Source organism: Neofelis nebulosa, chromosome 2, assembly GCF_028018385.1.
Source record: "Neofelis nebulosa isolate mNeoNeb1 chromosome 2, mNeoNeb1.pri, whole genome shotgun sequence".
Classification (NCBI taxonomy): Eukaryota; Metazoa; Chordata; class Mammalia; order Carnivora; family Felidae; genus Neofelis; species Neofelis nebulosa.
The window spans coordinates 86,489,398-86,511,808 of record NC_080783.1 but is presented as its reverse complement, the minus strand read 5'-3'; the positions used below and the strand labels follow the sequence as shown (position 1 = coordinate 86,511,808).

Here is a 22,411-nt window from a genome sequence, read left to right as displayed (position 1 = left end):
GTTAAAAAAAAAAAATTAAAAAAAAAAAATAAAACTACATGTTATGTCTCCTACCTCGTTTCTTGCTTTAAGTGATCAGCTGATGTGGTCTGTAGGCCTGGGCTTTTTCCTTTCTCAAAGTCCCATTTGATTTTCTCTCTCTCTCTCACAGTTGCTAGAAACAGGCTTCCTGGTTGGATGAAGACCATTTTTAAGGCAAGTACATGTGCATGGCTACACTCCTCTATTAGGACCTACACCAGAGTTAATACAGTGAGCACACTCTTTCACCCAAACGGTCATATATCCCTTGGGGACATTAAACAGTGTGGAAAGGGTCCAGGGAACACTACAAATGGCACCAGATTAGAACCCTAGAGACCTTGTGGATAGGTTTAAGGAAATGATAATAATTTCATCAATATTTACAAATAATTAAATGTTTTCCATGTGCCAGGTGCTATATGCATCATCTTGTTCAGTCCTCACAAAACCTTGTAAGGTAAATCTTCTGATTAATCCCATTTTAAGATAAAAATAACCAGCAAAGAAACTCAGAGGTTTAGAGAAGTTAAATCATATTCCTCAAGCTAATGCAGAAAGGAGAATAGACCCAGAGTTCACCTGAAGATTGTCAGACCCCAACACATATATGTCAGTTATTCTGCTGGTGTTTGCTACCGTGGTGGTGGTGGTGGGGTGGGGGTTGAGAAGCAAGGTTACTGTTCTTTGGGTGAACGTTTTGCCCAGTTATTGCCAATCAATTAGGTGTGAAGTTCTTTGCGTTTTCTCACTTGTTCTGTTTTCTTCTTTTTCACCTCTGGTCGTTTTCTCCCCACTTCCCATGTCACTTCCAAGTTGGTAGTGGAGGTCATGATTCCTGTCCATTCTCTCCTTTCACCACAGAACCTGGATTCATCTGGGCAAAGGAGCCAAAAACATGGTAGTCAGTCAGTTTCTCTTTCTACGTGCTTTAGCCTAGTTCTCAGGGTGAATTTAGGTGAGGCATACTCGAGGATATCCATGAGTAATACCTATAAGCTTTGTCATAGATAACTGTATCGGGTGTGTTTAAATGTACAACTCTGTTTTTCTATTATTATGTGATATTTCACGTTGACTTGTCAAACTGAAAAATACCCATATTGATTTTGCAGAAAGCTTCACATGTGAGATAAATGCACTCAGAGACTCCTCACAAGCAGCTCTTTGGAGCTTCAGATGTGAAATGGATCATTCCTCAATCTGTAATAGACCCTTCTGTGAAGCTCTTCAATCAAACCTGAGAATTCAAGGTGAAATGGAGGGGAGACCGGGAAACCCCTACAGGGGGATTTGAGCAAACTTGCTGAGAAAGGAACCCGGCGGTGTTCGCTGCCTCTTTTTTTTTTCAGTTTTTTTTCTTGAGGGTGGGAAGGCTGTCAATCAATTTGTGACCTTACCCACTGCTTGTGTGCAATACCTGGGCACAAGGAGACAAGCTGTGGAGGTGCTTGGATAGGTGCTGTCACATGCACCTTTGATTTCTTTCCACCTGTCCTTTTTCTCTGACGGTATTCAGATTATTTTTAAAGTGGCTATTTGATACAGATTTATTACACAGTTTCTCTTTCCCCCAAATTATTTATATCATTATATTTGAGAGGGTGAAAATTTTCTTGTGAGAACAGCATTCGTAATCTTTTTAAAAAAGTTAGTGATGTATAATAACCAGTTTAGTTGGAAAGAATTGTCATAGTTTGTGAAGTAGTAGTCCTGGTAAGTGCATCTTATTTAGGAATCACGTTTGCAGATCATGTAATGACTTTTAATTAGTTTCTTGCCAGTAAAGCAATAAGACAAGAGTCACCCCTAGTAAGGAAAACAGCATCTTCTGAAATGAGTTTTTGTGCCACATTTAAAAAAATGTATTTGGGGGCACATTTTCAGTTGGACATTTCTAGGTTAATTAAAAAAAAAAAAAAAAAAAAAAAAAAAACAACCCTGAAGAATTTTCAATGGGGAGCAGGGAGTCCTGACACCAAACTTAGAAAAACTATGCTTTGGAATTTATGTTCAAATACAGAATATGTTTGATAACAGTTTCTGATGCTCAAGCTGCTAGGAAATGATTGCTATCCCCTCACTGTATCAGAGTTTTCCTAAGCCATCGAGACGGTGTTGTTTGTAAAGCTCGCATATTAGTATAATCTTAAGAGCATATTAATTGCCCGGGAGGTTTATGTATTTGTTCTGCACATGTGATTAAAGATCACGGCAGCTTATACAGCATAATTTTAGAGATGGAGAAAACGACTATTGTAATACTTGCTACTCTCAGTTTCCTCTACAGCAATGCCCTTACACCTTTCTTTTTCAGGCGTTTTGTAGCATCCTAAACAGAAGGATATTGAAGGGAGCTGATTCTGCTTTGATCCTTGTGCTTGTTGTCAAAGCGCTTGGGATTGAAGAGACTGTTGGCTACAATTGACTGTGACAATTAGGAGATGATCAGAGCCCTAGAGTGGAGCACTTAAAGGGTAATTTACATGTCAGTTTGTCGAATAAAAAAAAAAAAAGATATTCAGCTAAGATTTTTTTTTTCCCCCTCAGAGCCTTGTAAACTGCAATTTGTGCTCTGGTAAGAAAAACCTGGCAGAGGAGTTAGGATAGCCATTACCATTTGAAAAGAAGCAATCATAAGGCCGCTGCTGAGCCCTTTGTCCACTAAAAATGCTGATTTGCAGGCAGTGAGTGAAAAAGTGGAACCATCACTAAATAAAACCTTGAGCTAGGTAACTACCCCCATGGCTTTTGGGGGCTTTTATTGTTGGTTAAAGGTGTTTTTAAAAAACGTATCTTAAATCCTATACTTATGATCATTATAACATTGTTATTGGTCATGAATGTCCTTTCCTAAAAAAATAACATAAAGGATACATTGAGGAAGTGGTAGGTGGAACACAGGCCAATAGTGAATTGAAAGGCTGATGCTGGCTATCGGTTGTATCTGACTCTCACCCCTTTGTACAGCACCACGATTTTCCTCCAGTCAATCCTTTACACTCTATTTTCCCCCTGCCGTATCAGTGTGCTCCTAGATTTTCCCAGTTTTATTTATACTCCAATTTTAATGTGGGAACTGCATTTCTAACCATCACATAGCCTATTTGGGTGTACTTGGCTGAAGATACAATGTACTTTCACTTGTGATTTGCTATTTATGTGGTCATCTCTACACTTTTCTGTTAGGTAATCCATATGCACAAGTAAAAACAAAATAGCTAGAAAGTGAAAAGAGGATAATTGCCAGTAAATATGATGATAGCAATTACACATCACCCATTTAATTGTCAAATAGAATAAGAAAAATTAGTTATTTCAAAAATTTTTGAGTCTTCCCCCTTCCCTGGAAATCATTAATAAGAATAATAGTAATAATAATTAATGGTCACATGTAATTGCAAAAGTATCATTTGGAAAGTTATCTAAAAAAGAAGTTAATGTGCTCGGGCGTCTGGGTGGCTCGGTTGAGCGTCTCTTGATCCAGGGTCATGATCAGGTCATGATCCCAGGGTCATGGGATCAAGTCCCACATTGGGGTCTGCACTGCGAGTGAAACCTACTTGAGATTCTCCGTCTCTCTCTCTCTCTCTCTCCCTCTGTCCCCTGCCCTGCTTCTGCTCTCTCTCTCTCTCTAAAAATTAAAAAAAAAGAATTTCTAAAAAAAAAATTTAAAAAGAAGTTAATATATCAACACAACCATCCTGTGCAGGCTTTTTCAAATTTGGTGTGTATATTTAATTCAGAGATACACATTAACTTTCAATGGCAGATACATTTTATATTCCATTTTTTGGATACTTAGCTACGGTGAAGGGCGTTTGAAGAAAGGCAGCCAGTTAGAAATGAGTTTGTCTTTCTCCTGAAACATCAGGCTTTATTGCTGAGAGCTAACGGCACACATGGCCTTCAAAAGCCAAACTTTCCAACAGCCTACTGATGTTGGCTTCCCGTCCTTCATCTGGACACTCATGTCCGGTTTTAAGGCTACCCTGCCATTAAAGACACTCACGTCTCCAAATGAGAGGGCTTCATTTCTCTTCATTTAGATCTGAGACCTTAACAATTTTTTTCCCCCTAAGGGATGCCTTACAAAAGGACTGGCATTCTACTTGTGGAGGTTTCTGAAAATCACAAAAGTCAGTGTGGAACTGATTGAGAGAAGTCAGTAATTCATACACAGACACTGGCGCCTCCTCTGACTGCTTTACTGGAAGTCCATGAACTTCTTATCCAGTTGTTTTAACTCTACTTTTCCTTGTGTGCATGCCCCCCTTGCAAAGAAGAACACACAAGCATGGAAAAACTAAGAATGAATAGGTTAGTAAGTGCAAAGAGGATAATGAGAGAGGGAGTCAGAGAAGGTTTGGGCTTCCTTTGCGCGTGTCTGAGGAATGCAGGCAATGGTAAATCTGTATCAAAAATCAGGCACAGCAGGAGGTGTTCGTCTCCCAGGTAATGGGTAAATGATGAGCAGATGAGCCGTCCTTGTATCGATTTAAGCATTTTGTTCCAGCCAGTCACAATTAACTTTGATTTGTTTTTACTTTCCTCTTATAGGTTTGCATTTAAAACGCTCTTGGAGCACTAATTGTATGAAATTCTGGTAGCTGCACATTCTCTTTTTGGAGAGGTAATGAGTGAATGAATGAAAAGGCAGGGATCATTTGCCATTCTAAGAGCGGGGATTGTCAGAATATTTCTACTTGACTGAAACTGTTTTGGAAGGTGAGCTGGAACAAGAATCTTGCAACTAAAATGAAGTGACTCTGCATGTGGTTTTGGGATGTTTCTCTTCTCTGCAGAGCTGTTCTGGGACTTGGAAGTTGACTTAGATTTTATTTATAAGGTGAATCCTGTGAAAACATTTTAAAGTACGCATCTTTGAGTCTTAACAAGTAGGCGGGAGTCTTTGGAAAGCTCATTTGGAATTATTTGAAAAGACTTTTCCTGTTACTATCACAGTGTTTTTTCAATATACAGATTGCCAGGTTGTGACAAAATAAATTATTGAAAGCTTTCAAAAGTTTTTAGAAATGTGCCCAAGGAAACAATATGCAAATTGTTAGAGTTAATTCACATGTCAATTTATTGAAATGTTGCTACTACTGAGGAGTCCAAGAACCTTTAGCACAACATTCCAGAACATTTACAGTCTTGTTTTAATGAGTAGCTCTTTCTTTGTACTTGTTTGTAGCAATAGAGTTGCCAGATAGAGCAAATAAAAATAAAGAATTCCTAGTTAAATTTGAATTTCTGATAAATAATGAATATTTTTTTCAGATGAGTTGTGTCCCATGCAATGTTCCCATTTTATCAGGGAGCCCTAGGTGGCACTCTGATTGGATGGAAATTGAAACCATGCATTGAATGGACAATCTAATTATTTATAAATTATAAATTGTCACTTATAAATCATTTTACCTTTCACTGTCAGATTAGATAGGCCAACGAGCTTGCCCCTTTCAAATAGAAACCAAAAGGCTTTTTAACTCATTAATGCTGAGTTTAATTTTCTCCATCACGTTTCCTGCACAAGCTGTGACTCGTCATTTCAAGTATATAGTAATTTCTGCCTGACTAATACAATGGAGACTTCAGAGGACGTGGCTGAGGAGTCTGGCTTACCCACATTGGTCAGGCTTTGACTGGAGTGTTTCCTGGTTACGGGGCTAGAGAATGGATGATGCAGTGAGAATATCTTATCTTTGACCAGCCACATCTTTCCTTTTGTGGCAATAGTATGACTACATAGGTAACCAAGTTTGGAATTCCTGTGACTCTGATCCTAGTAGCATCTGGGAAAGGAAGGATTCTGTATCCTTGAACTGTTATTTTATTGTATTTAACTTGATTTGCTATAATCTGGTTGCCATGGAAGAAGTTAAGGTAGGGGTGCCTGGGTGGCTCAGTCAGTTAAGCATCCAACTCTTGGTTTTGGCTCAGGTCATGATCTCACGGTTCATGAGATGGAGCCCAGCATTGGGCTCTGTGCCGGAGCCTGCTTGAGTTGTCCCTCCCTCCCTCTCTCTCTGTCAAAATAAATATATAAACTTAAATTTTAATGTTTATTTATTCTTGAGAGGGAGAGAGACAGAGAGTGAGCAGGGGAGGGGCAGAGAGAGACGGAGACACAGAATCGGAAGCAGGCTCCAGGCTATGAGCTGTCAGCACAGAGCCCGATGCCTGGCTTCAACCCACAAACCACGAGATCGTGAGATCCTGAGCCGCAGTTGGATGCTTAACCGACTGAGCCACCCAGGCGCCCCTAAATATGTAAACTTTTAAAACAAAATAGGAAAGAAGCTAAGCTAGAACTGAGAGAAAATCATATATCTGCTTTCTCTTTGAACCCAGCATTCAATTCTGTCACAGTTTGAGCTGTTATAACAAAGTATCATAGACTGTGTGGTTTATAAACAATAGACATTTATTTCTCAGGGTTCTGGAGGCTGGAAGTTTCAGGTCAGAGTGTGGACACACCAGGCCATAAGGAGAGCCCTCTTCCACATTTGCAGGTGTCCATCTCTGTGTGGCCTCAGACAGTGAAGGGCAGGAACTCTGATTTCTTTAGTCCCTGATAAGGGCACTAATCTCACTGCAGAGCACTCCACCCTCATGACCTTACTGTCATGTTCCAGAGGTCCCACCTCCCCATACCATCACATTAAAGGTCAGGATTTCAACAAATGGATTTTGGGGGGATGCAGACATTCAGTCTGTAACAATTTTTCACTGTCTTGATGCTTTTCGTGGTCTGTCAGTAAGACTATTTGTGGGGCGCCTGGGTGGCTTGGTCAGTTAAGCGTCTGACTCTTGATTTTGGCTCAGGTCATGGTCTCATGGTTTGTGACATCGAGCCCCATGTTGGGCTCTGCACTGACAGTGTGGAGCCTGCTTGGGATTCTCTCTCTCTCTCTGTCTCTCTCTCTCTCTCTCTCTCTCTCTGACCCTCTGTAGCTCACACTCTCTCTCTTTCTCAAAATAAATAAATAAAGTGTTTTGTTTTTTTTTTAAAGAAAGACTATTTGTGCAGAAAAGTTTGCAGTCCTGTGTCTCATCCTCTAAGCCCTCTTTGATTTCAGTTGTAGCTTCGGTGGATATTTCCTCCTAAGTGCAGTCCTCCAGAACATTGTTGGAGTCTTCCTAATTTCTGCGTCAGAGCCTCTTCCAGAACTGCAGAAGCCTGCTCAATGCTTCTTCAAGTTTAGCATGGAAATGCGTGGGAGAGTTAACACCCTCAAGGGCAGCCCAAACTGGGGCGGGGAGAGACAGGAGCCTGGGGATCCATGTTTCAGCCACCTACCTTTCAGACAAGGCAGTTCCGAGAAGCACTCAGCATGGTCCTCAGAGGTGCTTTCTTCAACAGCAGGAATCTTAGGTTCCCTTATGGTACATTGTTTGGATTTTCCACCAACCCTACTTTATTCTCTCCATGCTCTCGAATTCCTTGTCACAGGCTCTGTTTCAGGGCAACCCCAGCTCAGACACCCCTGATGCTACCTCCTTCCCAGCACCATGGCCCTCTCCTTGCTCTGGGTCTAGATACTTTGCTTCCTTAGTTCCATTAAGGTTTCCTTTTCTTATTATTAGAGGAAGACAGTTCTGCCACTGTCCCTTCTATTAAAATGGAGTCATATTGCAATCACATCATGCATATTCACCTCACCCAAAGTCCATTACAATTAAAGTCACTTTTAATTGAACACACACCCCATGTGAGGGCATACGCTAAGGGACCCATGAATATTGTTTCATTTAGTCCTTAGCACATCACCAAGAAAGAATCAGTATTTCTATTTCACAGATGAAGAAACTGAGGCTCAGAAAGACTAAGAGGTTTCTTTCTTTCTTTTTTTAATGTTTATTTTTGAGAGAGAGAGAGAGAGCACAGGCAGGGGAGGGGCAGAGAGAGAAGGAGACACAGAATCCAAAGCAGGCTCGAACTCACAATCCATGAGACTGTGACCTGAGCTGAAGTTGGACACACAACCGACTGAGCCACCCGGCTGCCCCAAGAGATTTCTTTCAAGACCACAAAGCTAATGGGTGGTAGAATAAGCATTAAGTTCTGACCTATCTTACTCCAAAGCCCATTTTTTAAATCATTGTCCTATAGAGCTCACCATATAACACTCTTAGAAATTAAAATTTTCTTGCCAAATTCTAATAAGAGCAGCTAAACAGATGACTGGATAGGAGGGAGGGACAAGAATTGGCTTGTACCAAATAAGGCAACTTATTTTTAAAAAAGCTTCTGCTCTTTTGCTCAGGCCTGTGGTGCCAGCAAGGTGGGAAAGGGTAGTGGTCTTCATACTGCTGGGAAGCTGTGTCACCACCAGTGAGATTAGAAGTGGCATATGGTGAATGGTACAAGGAAGCTCATTTGGGCACAGCCCTGAAGGTGAAACCTTTTGGAGGTACTTCCCATGCAAAGGGAATTATATTAGAAAATTGTACTGGAAAAACTAGGGGTTGAAGCCACACAGTCAAATTCTGCCATTAGAAAGTGTGTCGGGGTCCAGCTGATCAAGAACAGGAAAAAAAAATCACAGTCCTTTTCTTGAATGATGGTCGCTTGAGTTTTATTGAGGAAAATAGTGAAGTTCTGGTTGCTAGATTTGGTCACAAAGGTCATGGTGTTGGTGACATTCCTGGAGTCTGCCTGAAGGTTGTTTCATTCATTCATTCATTCGTTCATTCATTCATTCATTTGAGAAATAGAACACAAGAGAGGGAGAGGAACAGAGGAAGAGAGGGAGTGAATCTTCAGCAGACTTCATGGTCAGCGTGGAACCCTACGTGAGGCTCAGTCCCATGACCCTGGGATCATGACTTGTCCTGAAATGAAGAGTCAGACCCTCAACAATCTGAGCCACCAAGGCACCTGTAAGGTTGTTCAAATAGTCAATCTCTCTCTTTTGGCTGTATATGAAACAAGAAGGAAAGACCAAGATCTTAAATTTGGTTCATGAAATATGGCAGTAATAAATATTCATATGCCAACAGAAAGCAAAAAAGCCTCCTTTATCAACTTATGACTGAACAATAATTTGGAGTATTGGTTTCTTCATGAGACCTGGAGCTCCACTACTTTCTATCTTTTCCGGCTCACAGTGCCTTACACATGGCGGGACTTGATGAGTATACACTGAATGAATTAATTGTGATATTATAGGATATAGTTTAAAGTGACTTCAGACACCTCCAATTTTTAGTCATCTGCTTTACTAAACAATGGACTTTAACATCTTTTAAGATTTGTTACCTGAAAAAAGTAAAAGTTCCAACAGTGTCATATAATTTAAGACAGTGTCTAGAATAATGTAATAACATGGTTCTCAATGAAATATGGTGACTTCAGTTAATTTAAGACTATTGGAGGCAAAGGGAAGGGGAAAGATTTCATCTGATGTTACAATATGCACATGATTAGGAAGGTCTGGGTGTGCTACATTGCAAAGGTCAAGTGAAGCCTCTGTGGAGACAGGGAGAGGCTACTCAGAACAGCCTGGAGAAGATCTGTTCTCCACTTAGAAAAGAATGAAAGGGTTAGTAGCCTTTCTTTACAACTTAGCTTGGGGAAATGGTTCCTCTGTCTGACTGTCTCAATCTTCTCAAAGTTAACATGTTTCATAACTATTATAATTTTGACCTCCTTATGAACTGACTACATGTTGGGATCAATTCTATAAACCTATCATCTTTATCCCATCGCATCCATTGATGTAGAGGTGGGGGTTTACCCATACAAATCTTCCCAAATTTTTAGTGGTAGAACATCACATTCTGTGACGGGATGCAACTATGTGACAGTTTCTAAAGACTTCATGAGGTTGTTTAGAACAATAAAAGAGATGTGTATGTGCAATTTCTATTCGTGCTTGTTGGTTACTGTTAGTTTCTTGTGGCAACTATAGTAACTGGTAGGCCCTCAAGTGTGAAAGCAGAAAGTACCACAATCTCAGGGCCATCATCACTGGTAGCATTAGCTACACCAAGAAAATAATATCAGACGTACTGGATCGTTCCATGGTTACTAATGGAAGCTATGTAACAAGAAAAAGTCGGTTTTGTCTATTGGATGGCAGACGATAAAAGAGGAGTCTAGTGTTCTGGCACTCAACATACTGGATGAAACTACTTTCACACAGATTCCATAGAAACTAAAGGAACCTCTCAGTATGGGTATAAATGTCTAAAATTCTACTCGAAGGATTTTTTTTAAAGTAAGCTCTAGGTGCAAGGTGGGGCTTGAACTCATGACCCTGAGATCAAGTGTCGCATGCTCTACTTTCAGAGCCAGCCAGGAGCCCCCAAAGGATATTTTTTTAAGTTCTTCGTACATGAGAACGAAACTTCTCCTTGCCTACAGATTATTTTGACTGGCTGAATTTTAATGGATAACTTAAAATGTAAGTAACATAAAAGAATATGATTATTATATGTTTAGTTATATACCAGTTACTATGTCTAAATGCTAATTAAGATTAGGCTATATGAATCAGTGCAGATAATATGTGAATAAACATGAACTACACAACTGACCCAGTTTGAAAAATTAGACTCATATACACCTTTACATAACTAATGCTAACCGTGGGAACAGACTCCATCCAGAATATTTCTAGACCAAATTTAGGACAGTCCAGGGCATCTTGTCTCAAAATGCCTAAAACCATATCTGACATTCAGTCTCCCTGTGTTTAAGTTGATCCTTGGTTAATAGCACCCAACCCACTTAAAGGTGTTGGATAAATACCATGGATGATACATATGTGAAGTAAGCTATTCAGTATCGTTATTAGGAAGACATCTGTGAATTTTAACTTTTACTGATGGAAAAGTTTTCTCTGTACCAATGCCTCCACGTTATTTGATTCAGAACTCTTTTTCATCCTTGGGGTTTAAAGGTCTGATGAACCCAAACCCTTTCCCAGCAAAAAGAAGCATATTTTCTTCTCACACATACATTATGTATAACTGCTGGCAGAGTTGGGACTACTACCAGAAGTTAGGGATAGTGGTGACAAGCCATGGAAATCCACCAGCTACTATTCAGACACCCAGACACCAATGAGCACTTTGGGAAGTAGGCCAAGATGCTTGTAGAATAGCCAGGCTGTCCTACCTGTAAACGCTAGGACTCAGGAAGATTGCTTCCACTTTCTTAAGTAGAGATGACTTTACTTTGGAATATTGGCTCTTCTTTCTGTGTAGCAGATATCAAGAAGAAAACAGTGGACTGTAATGAACTTCAAGTTTTAGAAAGCTGACCTTTTGACTACCATGCAAGTCAGGTTTGACTTTGATGTAGAAAAGCTCACTAGTTCTTCCTTAGATGAATGATGAGCAGCTTGGTTAGGATTACAGAGTGTTTTGTCCCTGGATCTCTCTGGTCTAGAGGCCAGACCAACATACAGGGGCCCTGTATTTAGCTGTTCTTTGGCTAACAGCACCCTTACATAACTTCTGCTTGTCACCAGGGACAAGGGATTATATTATCCCATAATTAACTTATAGACCAATAGTATAGTTATCTTAGTGAGGTGCTGACTTTACATCTAGGCAACAATTTAGGCACTGGTAGAACGTAGCTTATTAATTTTTATATTGTTATACAATTATTCTCTAAGTGTGATGATATCTGAACACCGTATTATTTTATAATATACTTAATATAGTACTTAGAGAATAGGTGACCAATAACATTAGTCCATTCTAACTAAATATTACAAGATTTGCAAACAGAATGGTTTAGTAGAATAAAGCAGGCCTCAGGAAATCTGATTTCCCAGCAATCTAGTTATGTGAACTAGATTAGTTTTATTACTTCTCACATCTCCTTTCCCTAATATCTTAAATAAAGAAATAGAAACAAATGATCTCTTATTTTTTCTGAGCTCTCTGTTCTATGCATTTGCTGAAAGTTGATTAGGAACACAATGACCTCATATATACTCTAACTGGAAAGATATACTTTCATTTTTCTTGACCATTTCAAAGTTTAACAAGTTTTATTTAGGATGAGTACTAACATTTTCTGTGGAACTTTAAGACTACCTTAAGTTTATGATTAAAACTTTTGTTTTTTTACGGATAGGCAAGAAATAATTAAGAATTTATAAATGTTTTGGCCTTGTTCACATGTGTCAAAAATCCAGCAATAAAGATGAAGCCTTGCTTCATTTAGAGAAGGGTACACAGGCTTTTGTTAGTTTCAGGATGATAACAAGGGGCAGAATCATAGAAAGTAGAACTGTCGATTTATGTTTGGTACACTGCCAGAAACTACAGGGTCGAAAGAACATGTCGACTTATGTAGATTCTCAAGATTTTGTTATCTAGTCTCAGGCTGTATGACCGTTTGTGACTCAGAGTCTATTTCTAATTCTTAATCTCGGACTGATACTTAGAATAAAAAATATGATTGATTAAAGGCTAGCTGTGAAATTCAGTAGGTTAGGAAGACAGATGGCAAGAAAGGTAAAACATCAAGAAAAGTTAATTTGTCTGACCAAAAGTAAGAAACAAATTTAGTGTCGTGTATTATTTGAAACACGTGAAACACATACTCATTCATCAAGTCTGAAAATGTGTTCAGAATTTGCTGTTTTAAAAAATTATTAACTTTTATATTTCAGATCCATAGCTTCCTTATTGTTTTATAATTGCTGTATCTTTGAGGTGGGTCACTTTGTCACTATTTCCCACTTGGGATTGCAAGTTTCAATATCATTGGTGGTCTCAATAAGTTAAGATTTGACTATTCTGATAGCTTTTATCGAGCAAAGTTTGCAATGTTACTAATAATGTTTTTCAACACTTAAATGCTTTAGGTTATCTTCTTACAAACCCATATCCCATACATATCGTGCCTTTCCATGTCATTATGGTTGATATTTGTCACTAGGAACTACTCATCATTACAATGTGTCAAGAATAAGGCAATAAACAGTATTTCTTTAAAGAAAAAAAAATTAAGTTTTATTTATTTATTTTGGGAAAGAGACAGTGCAAGCAGGGGAGGGGCAGAGAGAGAGATTGAGAGAGAAAGAGAGAATCCCAAGCAGACTCTGTGCTGCCAGGGCAGAGCCAGATGTGGGGCTCACATCCACCAACCGTGAGTGAGATCATGACCTGAGCTGAAACCAACAGTAAGATGCTCAACTGACTGAGCCACCCAGGCAGTAAACAGTATTAATGCCATGCTAAGCATTGGAATTTCCAGAGTTACAAATACCTAAGTGATCTAAGGTGGGGCCAAAAGAAGGAATAGAGGAGACATTCTAGACTCTAGATAGAAAACATTCAAAAATTGGTTTGATATCAAATTTAGGGAGAAAATATGCCAATTAGAATGAATTTTTTAGGATTCAATTCAGCATTTGTTACTTAATAGCATTTGTCATTTTCCAATTTTTCATATGTGGCAAATTAATTTCAAATCATTTTGCTCTTCCAAATGCCTTTGTGTATTGTGTTTCTTTTTTCATATTCTTTTGGATAACATTTGAAAAGAAAATAAGACTACAGCAGTCATTGATTACGGTCAGGATGGAAGACAGTTGTAAGACCGAGAAACAGGTGGAGCATATATGACGGGAATATTCACTTTTTGTGCCACCATTTTGTAGCTGCTCAAAAAAAAATTTTTTTTTAGCAAATGGTGGGTATTGTTTCTTTACAAAAAATGGTTCTGTACTGGATCCATCTGCGAAGTATAAACATGTCATCAGCACTCATTTTCCATCTCCAAAAAAACATTCCCCATGTCCATATTTGATTTTCAAGTGCATCTGTGCACTGATGGAAACCCTCCCAGCATGATGCCACACAATTGCAAAACCCACACATTTCTGTCTTTGAATCAAGCTTTCACAAGAGCCTGGCCTCCTCTGGGTATAAGCTTGTTTCGAAGTTGCAAAGGTCCTCCGGGTGACCCCAATAAAAGGAACTTCCATGTCCATGGTAAGGTTAAATAATTCCTTTTAGGGAGATGATTTTCTCCATGAAGTTTCTCCTACTTTGTTCCAAAACTTTTTTTTTTTTTTTTTTTTTTTTGGTATCTTAGAATTTCTCTTTTGTGCCCACACTATACTTACCTAATTATTAGCATTATACTATTGAATTTCTCAATGACTAAACTCACATTTAAGAAAGAAAGTTTGATTATTCTGAAAGTTTAAGTAGAAAAAGCAGGAATTCGTCTCGGAAAGTTGAAAGGCAACCATCCCGAATTCGATGAGTCCCTAACGTTACTGGTAATCATATAACCTGAAAGAGTGGAAAACATCACTGGAAAAACTGAATCTCCTCATCAACACACATTCAGAAGTGACCTCCTTGCTAAGAAGGAAATTTTATTTTACCTCATTATTTTCCCTACGCAGAACCGGAGTTACCTTCGCCGTAGAGCAAGGGAGTAAGCCTTGCCTGTCATTTTTAATCAGGTTGTTTTAGGTAATTTTTGTTATGCCCCTCATTACTGAATTGTTTATCAATAGGTGCAGCAAGTGTCACTAGCTTTTCTCATCAAACCAGGTCTGACAAAGCAGCACAGTGCATGGGAAAGAGGCAGCTAGGTGAAACTAATGCCATAGATGTTTGATTCATTAGGAGCTTATTGTTAACGGGGATGTCTGATTGTAAAGGCTCAGTCAAGCAAAAGAGTGCAGAGTAATCAGTCGGATTTATAGTTTGCAGGGCTCAGAAAAAAATCAACATAAACCTTTGGATATAGCAGAAACAGAAAAATCCCCTTTGGGCAGCCCTAACCTGGAACCAGCCAAATAAGGTCATGCTACATGAAGGTTTCCTGTTAGGTGATGGGAGATAGAGGCGGATTAGAGCCATATGGCATGGCCTATCATACCTTCTGACTTAAGATAACAAAGCCAAGCTTTGTGCTTAGCTGTTTTTGACTGACATCATCAATTTTATTTTATGTTGGTCACCTCCGGTAACAGGAAAAAATGGCCTAGGGTTGATAACACATGCTTTTTTTTTTTTTCCCCTTTTAGTATTAAGATGCCTAGAAGCTAGTTTTGTGCTGTTAAAAATTTCAAAGAATTAGTAGCTTACTCTTCTATCACCCATCCTCCAGCAACTGTCAGCCCCCCTCCCCCTTGTTTTCAGTTTGTACCTTGCAAATGAGAGGCTGCCTTATTCAGAACCAGATGTAAGGCTCCTAGAGAATGAGCATAAGCTGGTGTACTTTAAGCCTAATGGGAAGTTTTATATGCAAGGGCCTTGAACTGATTAGTATAATTCCCTCTTTAATACAGCTGTCCCTCCAGATTAAGGTAAACCAAATGTTGCAATCAGAGATTAGTGTACCTTGCCAGTTATTAACATCCCCGGTGCTCAGCAAGCACGTCAGACACTAATGCTGTGTATTTATTTGCCATTTCCCTACTGTAACTTGAACTTCTGCACCTGTCAAAGCATTCCAGTGAAGAGAGGGGCATTATTGGAAAGCAAAAGTTTTGTACCTGTACACCTGTTTTGTTTTGTCACAGCTTAGATTTTTCTTTCGGCTTGCCAAGACTGCCAGGTGCTTTAATCTGCTCCTCTACTGGTTTTGTAAAGAAAGACTTTGTGTGCTAAATTGCATTTGTTGCTTTCATATGCTCTCTTTTATGCAACTGGAGAGCCGCTCACCTAAACTGGTGGTGCACACGCGTGCGTGTTTTCTTTTGCAAAAGAAGCAAAGGGTGAGGCTTCTTTCTCAGAAAACACACCTATGTCTTCTGTGCTCTTCAGATTCTGCAGTGTCTTAAATCACAAGGTGGGTCTCACAGCTGTAATATATTTGGCAGGATATCCTGCCTCCTTGCAACCCAGATGTCAAGAAAGACAAAGTCCTGGCTATCTCAGAAAGATCTGGCTCCGTTTCTTTCCCTCCCCAGCCCCCGCTCAGGGCATGCTTGGACTTGAAGCTTGAGCATATACAATAGACACACCAGAGAAGCTTGGGATGGTAGCTCCCAGTTGTTTCCGGTAACGCTGGTCCAGTTTGGGTGCTCCCGGAACCTTTTCATCGGCGTGGAAGGTGGGTCAGAAAGTAAGGGAAAATAATGGCAAGTTTGATGAAGAGGTCTTATGTTTGTTGAATAAAGTGTCTTTGTGGTTTTTATCAGCATCGTTTATTACTCAGAGATTGAGAATCGGGTGCTTTTTCTGAAAAGTGCATAGTTTGCTGTGTAGCTACTGGGGTCGTCTCAGGGTCTGATTTTTTTTCATGTGTCCGATTAAAGCAGGTAGCTCTGCTCTTACAGAGCAACCCCCCGATGGCAGCAGCAGTGGGGCAACGCCAGCACCCCCGTAAATTTTGCCGTAGGTGGCAAGAAGCCACGGTTTTCCAGCCGGCCCATGACACTGGAAGTAGCCACCGGTTCAAGTTGGTATCAGTGCTGGGGGAGACGTTGCTTTCCCTTGCCCCCCTCCTCCTGCGCGGTTCCATCTTGGTGTTTGCACGTTGATTGCCTGGTGCAGAGTTTCTACATATTATAGCTTAATTGCAGATTTTTAAAAAAGACAAAAATATGTTCATATCTTAGGAATTATGTCTTGCAGCCTACTAAATATGCTAATGCAACACTAAGCAGGGATAAAGTTCTTGCCATACCCCCCAACAGTTGCGTGGAACCCGCTGCCAAGTGATTGTTAATTGTGAAGCACAAGCAGGCTTTGCAATCCATCTTAATTGTCATACTTACTTCAGGTTTCGTGATAAGGCTCGATGTTCTGTTTAAAGTGACGATGTTGACAAGGGGAAAGGGTGTGGGCCTGAGCCTGTGGTTCTGAAGGGGTTGCGTGCTCTGACCTGCCGAAGGTTGATATGGACGGTCTGCGAGGGGATTTTAGTTGTCATGGGGTCCCCAGGCGGTTGAATGGAGAGACTGTCTGTCCTGCTTTTTCCTGTTAGGATCCTGACACGTGGAGCATTGATGAACTCAGCACAACGTTGAATGGGAGCTTTTTGGCAGCTGAGACACTGGGGCTAAGCTGCAGGTCAGAGATAACACCAGTGCGGATCTCCTCCTGCACACAGTTACCAGCGCGCTTTCTTCCCTCCTGAGTGCAGGAAATGGCTCATGTTAAATACGTTCACTTTTCAGTTTTCCTTTCTTCTAAAATGGAGCTTGACAGATTGGACTTTTCAGCTCCCCCTTTTTTCACCACCTCTGCTTTCTACCTCAGAAATACTCTTCAGGAAGCAGGAGTTAATCTTGGTGAGGAAACGATAAGGTGATGCCTGATTTTCAGGGGAAAGCAGAAGGATATGGCTGCCTGGTTGTTGCACAGAAACTTGAAACTCCCCACCTTTGAGGCTTTTCCCTTCACATCTTCAGGACCGGCCAGAAGGGGCGCAGAGTGAAGAGCCTCCTACCTAGACAGATGGAGGAGAGTGCAACGTAGCGTCACGTAGCATTAGATAGTACTAAGAAGGACATGTTTGGGAAGCAATGCTGACTTTTAAAGAGGGGTCTGTCCGGCATTGGGTGTGGACAGCAAAGCGCTTTGCGTGGTTTTACGTGCAGCTGACTTGTGCAGCGTTCCAAGATGCGGAAAACAGAGAAACCGACAGCAAGGGTGACTTTAATACTCTTTGGCCAGCCTCTTCACGGAAGCAGTACAGAAAAAAATTCTGTCTGGTTTTAGTACCTGCCCTAAATTTGGGCTGCCAAAGCCCCATTTAAAGAAAAGATAGATGAAATTGATCTTTGGGTGGTATTGAGTAGTGACTGTGAAACTAATATTTGAAACCGCCCCCAAACCAAGTGAGATTCTGACTTGGGGCATATGTAGGTGGCTTCAGTGAGGCCTGAGCGCTTCCTTTTCTCTGTGTTGAGTACTCAATGCCCTGTGAAGCACAAGGGATGCAAGTAAGAATGTGTGCAGGTGTGGGTGAGTGCCTACGCAGGTAGAGGGGATGGGCTAGGGCAAGGAAGACCGTGGGGAGAGAAGGGCATGGGGATAGGGAAAGGTTTCTGGTCAAGGATCAGTACAAGAGAAAACAAAAGGGTTGTGGGTGGAAGTGAGAGTAGCAGCTCAGCCCGAGGGCTAACAGCTTGGGACATGCAGGGCGATGTTGCTCTTTGATCTGTTACCTCTTACTGGTTCCAGTTCCGTGTACCCATTCTGTCTCAGGAAGGCAGAGGCCACAGCTGAGAGAGGTGGAGAGAGAGAGAGAGATGGAGAGAGCGAGGTAGTGATAGAATAGGAACGAGTGATCTGTATGAGAGCCAAATATGATGAGCCCATAACCCTGGGGAGAATGACACAGGCTTGCAACTCCACCAGAATTTGCTCTGATGCCCAGTAGCAGTGCCAGGCCTTTTATAATAAGACAATTTTCCAGTCTTCCTCATCCAATTTTACCATGTAGCCTTCATTTTTCTTTAAGTGATTGGGACTAGGTTACTCCAGGACTTCATTCCCTGGCTACTGCTGGTGGGGGACTTCCTAAGGAACTTTGAATTTCCCCAGCTTTAACTTGAGAGAGAGTAGCCAGGACTGAACAGCCTCGCCAAGGACCCTAGAGAAATAGTGGGTGTGACGTGTTCAGTGTAATCGTTGACACATAGTAGGTGCTGGGGTAAATCCGCACTATTCCTCTATGAAGAACGAAGCTAATTGAATTTGTTGTTAAACGCTCTCTTTGGCTGTGTTTTCAGCTGTAGCACTGCCCGAGGAAATTGTAGAGCTTAGAAAGGGCTCCTGTCCTAAATAGAAGGTTTAGTTTTGCTTGTGCTTTCTATCTGCTTGGTCCAGATCTAGTGTGAAAGTTTGAGTTGACCTGAAACATTCTAATCTTAGACGTATGTGGTCAACTGTCATGAGGTCAAAGGGAGACAAATACCTATACAATGTTATTTAAAGAGTCTGGGAAACCCCATATGTCCTCCAAGTATCTCCCCAAGTAATCATGGCACCAGTTAACATCCTGATATTTCCGCTGGTAGAGTAATTCCAGTGAATAAAAGCATTTTTTCTTGGTTAACCTCTTTGTGTTGCAATTATGATACTTGAGAGAGGCCGCTTTTTATTATGTGGATAATGTTGATTTCTTATTTACTATCTCTGTGATGACCAGAAAGAGAGAAACTGGGTACAAATGACAGTTTTGTTAAGGATAATACAATTCCTTGGCCCCAGGATGGGTCAAGGATGTTACACTAGGTTGGGGTTCGTATTCTTCCAGATGATTTTGGAGTGAGATATGTAGATACCGGGAGCACTTCTGGTCAGCCTGTGGAACAATTAGAGCTTCATTTCTGGTCCTTTCTTTTTAACAAGACCTTTCACTTCTGATCACCCTGCCAGAGAAACTGCTCAATCCCCTATTATCTTGGGCTTTCCAGAATCCTTTGCCTTGAAGACGGTAGGTTAGGGATTCTCAAACATTTTTCGACTCTAGAATGTATGTTCACACCTTGGACACTATGCCTCGCTTGTGTTACAATAGGCATTGTATTTCAACCTTTCTTTTAAACAGGTCTCCTTTTCCTGACATTCTTCTGTGTCCTCTTGGGAAGGCCTGCCCCTTTTCCTTTGTCCATGTTCTGTCATCTTCACATCTAGTCAGTATATGAGAGTTGCTGCCTTAAATGAGTCCTAATGATAGGAACTTTTTCTTTTTCACATGGTTTTTTGCCTTTGCCCTTTCTTCAGGAGCCCTACTCCCTGTAACTCAGCATAATATATGCGCATGTGTATATGTTTTATGCGTGTGTGTGTGTGTGTGTGTGTACTTCTTGTTTTAGCAAGAAATAAGCCATCCTGTGTGTCTTGCAATTGATTTAGGTTAATGGTTGTTTTAAACTACAAAGACTGTTAAGTCACCAATATGTGTTCTCTTCTTTACCTGTATAATCTTGATTCTTTAAGTTTTCTTCACCTATCACGTGATTTTTTACCCTTCTTTTTTCCCCCCCTTGGCTTAAAAAGTATGTGTATTTTCTTTTTTTCTGACTGCACTAGTCTTACGTACGTCTTGGAGAATGTTTGGAAATACAGAAGATTGTGGGTGAGAATAAACTCACCCCAAATTTCACTATCTAGGGTTCTCTGTTATTACAATTTGGTTGTATCTTTCTACCTCTCGGTTTATTGGATTAGACATTGAGAATGCCTGGGTCACTCTATAATTTTTAAATTGTTTTTCTCTTTCCTTTTCAGACTTTCAACTCTCTAAGTTCTCCTCATTCCTTTTATGTTGATGGGTCCCAAGTGGGACCGATATAGTACTTTAGTATCTAAAGCTAGATCTGACTTGTATTCTGGGAAGGTTAGCTCACAGCCTCTACATACTATATTTTGAACTTCTTAATATGCATTTTCCTGCTCTGAATCAGTGATTTATTTTTTGATCTTTGTTAATACTTCTTTTCAAGCTTGAAACAAAAGAAATTATCTAAAAATAACCCAAGACTGTTATCCAAGACTTTAAAGTAGTGTGAGCCAATAGGTTGACACCTTTGATCCTTAGGTAAAAAGTTACAGTTCTTTTGTTGGCTTTCTGCAAAAGGAGGAAGTGGGGGCAAATTACACAGCTGATGCTTTTTTATGCATGAAGGAACCTACTTTTGACAGCTAGTAAACAAGTTTCAACATTTTTCTGGGTAAAGAAGCTCATTCATTTAACATTTATTTATTGAAATAACCTCTATTATGTGGCAGGCACTGTTCCAGGCATGGGGATTCAGCAATAAATAAAACAGACTGAATCCACCTTACTACTTAGAAATAAAGTACTTGAACTTTTTAAATTTCTATTTAAATTTCCACTTAAAAAGGCAATTGCATTTCACTTTCTAAGTTCTGAGTCGGTTTTGAAGCAGGTGGGGAAAGAGCTCTATTATTACAATATTACTATATCGAATAATGTCTTTCCTTCCAGAAATCTTTTAGTCATTACTCTCCAAGTTTCAGTTTTTTTCAGTAGACAAAAAGGCAAGCAAATGCAGCGGCAAAGACACATTTTGATGACTTAAAACAAATGCGCTTGATTTTAATACATGTTGTTTTATTGAGGAGGGAGATTTAAAGAAAACAACCAAACAGGAGGGGTAAGAGTGGATATGTTCTTACAACTCTTTTGAGGAGTCAATAGGGGGTGCAAAATTAGGAGAGGTCCTCCACTTTCAGGTAAAGTTGAACAGTTATGTATTTGAGATTATGGGTTTTGCCATGCAGTTAACTTGAACAGTAATGAAAAAATAACTATTAGTAGCTAAGCAGAGAAAGAATGCGTGAGGTAGAAAGACATAGGCCAGCATTTTATTTAATTCGAATGTGTAATCCAGGGAGACTGTACTGGGTGTGGGTCACTGAAGGTGTAAAAAAGGATGTAGAGGGGCACCTGGGTGGCTCAGTTGGTTGGGCGTCCGACTTTGGCCCAGGTCATTATCTCATGCTTCGTGCGTTCGAGACCCGTGTCGGGCTCTGTGCTGACAACTCAGAGCCTGGAGCCTGCTTCAGATTTTGTGTCTCCCTCTCTCTCTCTGTCCCTCCCCTGCTTGCACTCTGTCTTTCTGTCTTCCAAGAAAGAATAAACATTAAAAAAAAAATTTTTTTTTAAATATGTAGAAACTAAGAACAGAGCATCCAATAGTTATCTTGGTGGTTTTCTTACCCACTTGTTTCAGTGTGGGTGTGTTTTAGGTAGTTTGTCAACCAGACATCAAGAGACGGGAATTTCACTGATAGAATTGGATGGGTTTTTATCAGAATTCAGGATATGCCATAGGCAGTTAGATTGTGACATGGAAATAGCAAGAGTTTAAGTGGATGCTACATGAGAAATTATCCTGGATTCTTGAGGTTGTGTGTAAGAATGGAGTCTTTGTTACTTTTTTTAGCAGTTGATGAAAAAAGTATGTGTTATAACTCAACCGAGAAAAGAGGAGTGTGTTTTGGAGACAAGAACTTGCACAGTTAAATAGCTCAATCTGTGGAATAGAATATAGCTGCTGACTAGGGACTGAAGACACAGACTGTCGGCTAGAAGGGTTGGCCAAATCGTTCACAAATGGTGGAAAGAAGGAGGGAAGAAATGAAGGACGGAGGGGTGAACAAAGGAAACAAGCAGATGAACAGAGAAAACTGCAGTGGGTCGTATTGAGGCACAGTTATTCTGGAGGGTTCTTTTTTTTTCATTTTTATAAATTTAGTTTTGAGAGAATACAAGTGGGGGAGGGGCGGAGAGAGAGGGGGACAGAAGATCCAAAGTGGGCTCTGTGCTGACAGGCTGACAGCAGTGAGCCTGATGTGAGATCATGGCCTGATCTGAAGTTGGACACTAAACCAAATGAGCCACCCAGGTGCCCCTGTTCTGGAGTTTTGATTCCAGCTCATCACTAGGGAAAAATGATATTTTTCA

The 22,411-nt window shown here is 40.4% G+C and overlaps 1 long non-coding RNA gene across 2 annotated transcripts in view; it reads left to right on the top strand.

Annotated features, from left to right (window-relative positions):
• Window positions 1–722: 722 nt before the first annotated feature.
• The window catches only part of LOC131503737 (uncharacterized), a 40,563-nt gene continuing 18,874 nt past the window's right edge, over window positions 723–22,411 (top strand). Inside the window, exons 1-6 of one of the 2 annotated variants that reach the window (XR_009257559.1) lie at window positions 723–922; window positions 1,137–1,274; window positions 2,339–2,498; window positions 4,582–4,749; window positions 10,322–10,436; window positions 12,666–14,064. This is a non-coding gene — a long non-coding RNA (uncharacterized LOC131503737). Of the gene's footprint in view, window positions 923–1,136; window positions 1,275–2,338; window positions 2,499–4,581; window positions 4,750–10,321; window positions 10,437–12,665; window positions 14,065–22,411 lie in introns of those variants that run through there. The other variant, XR_009257557.1, reaches the window with a different exon arrangement.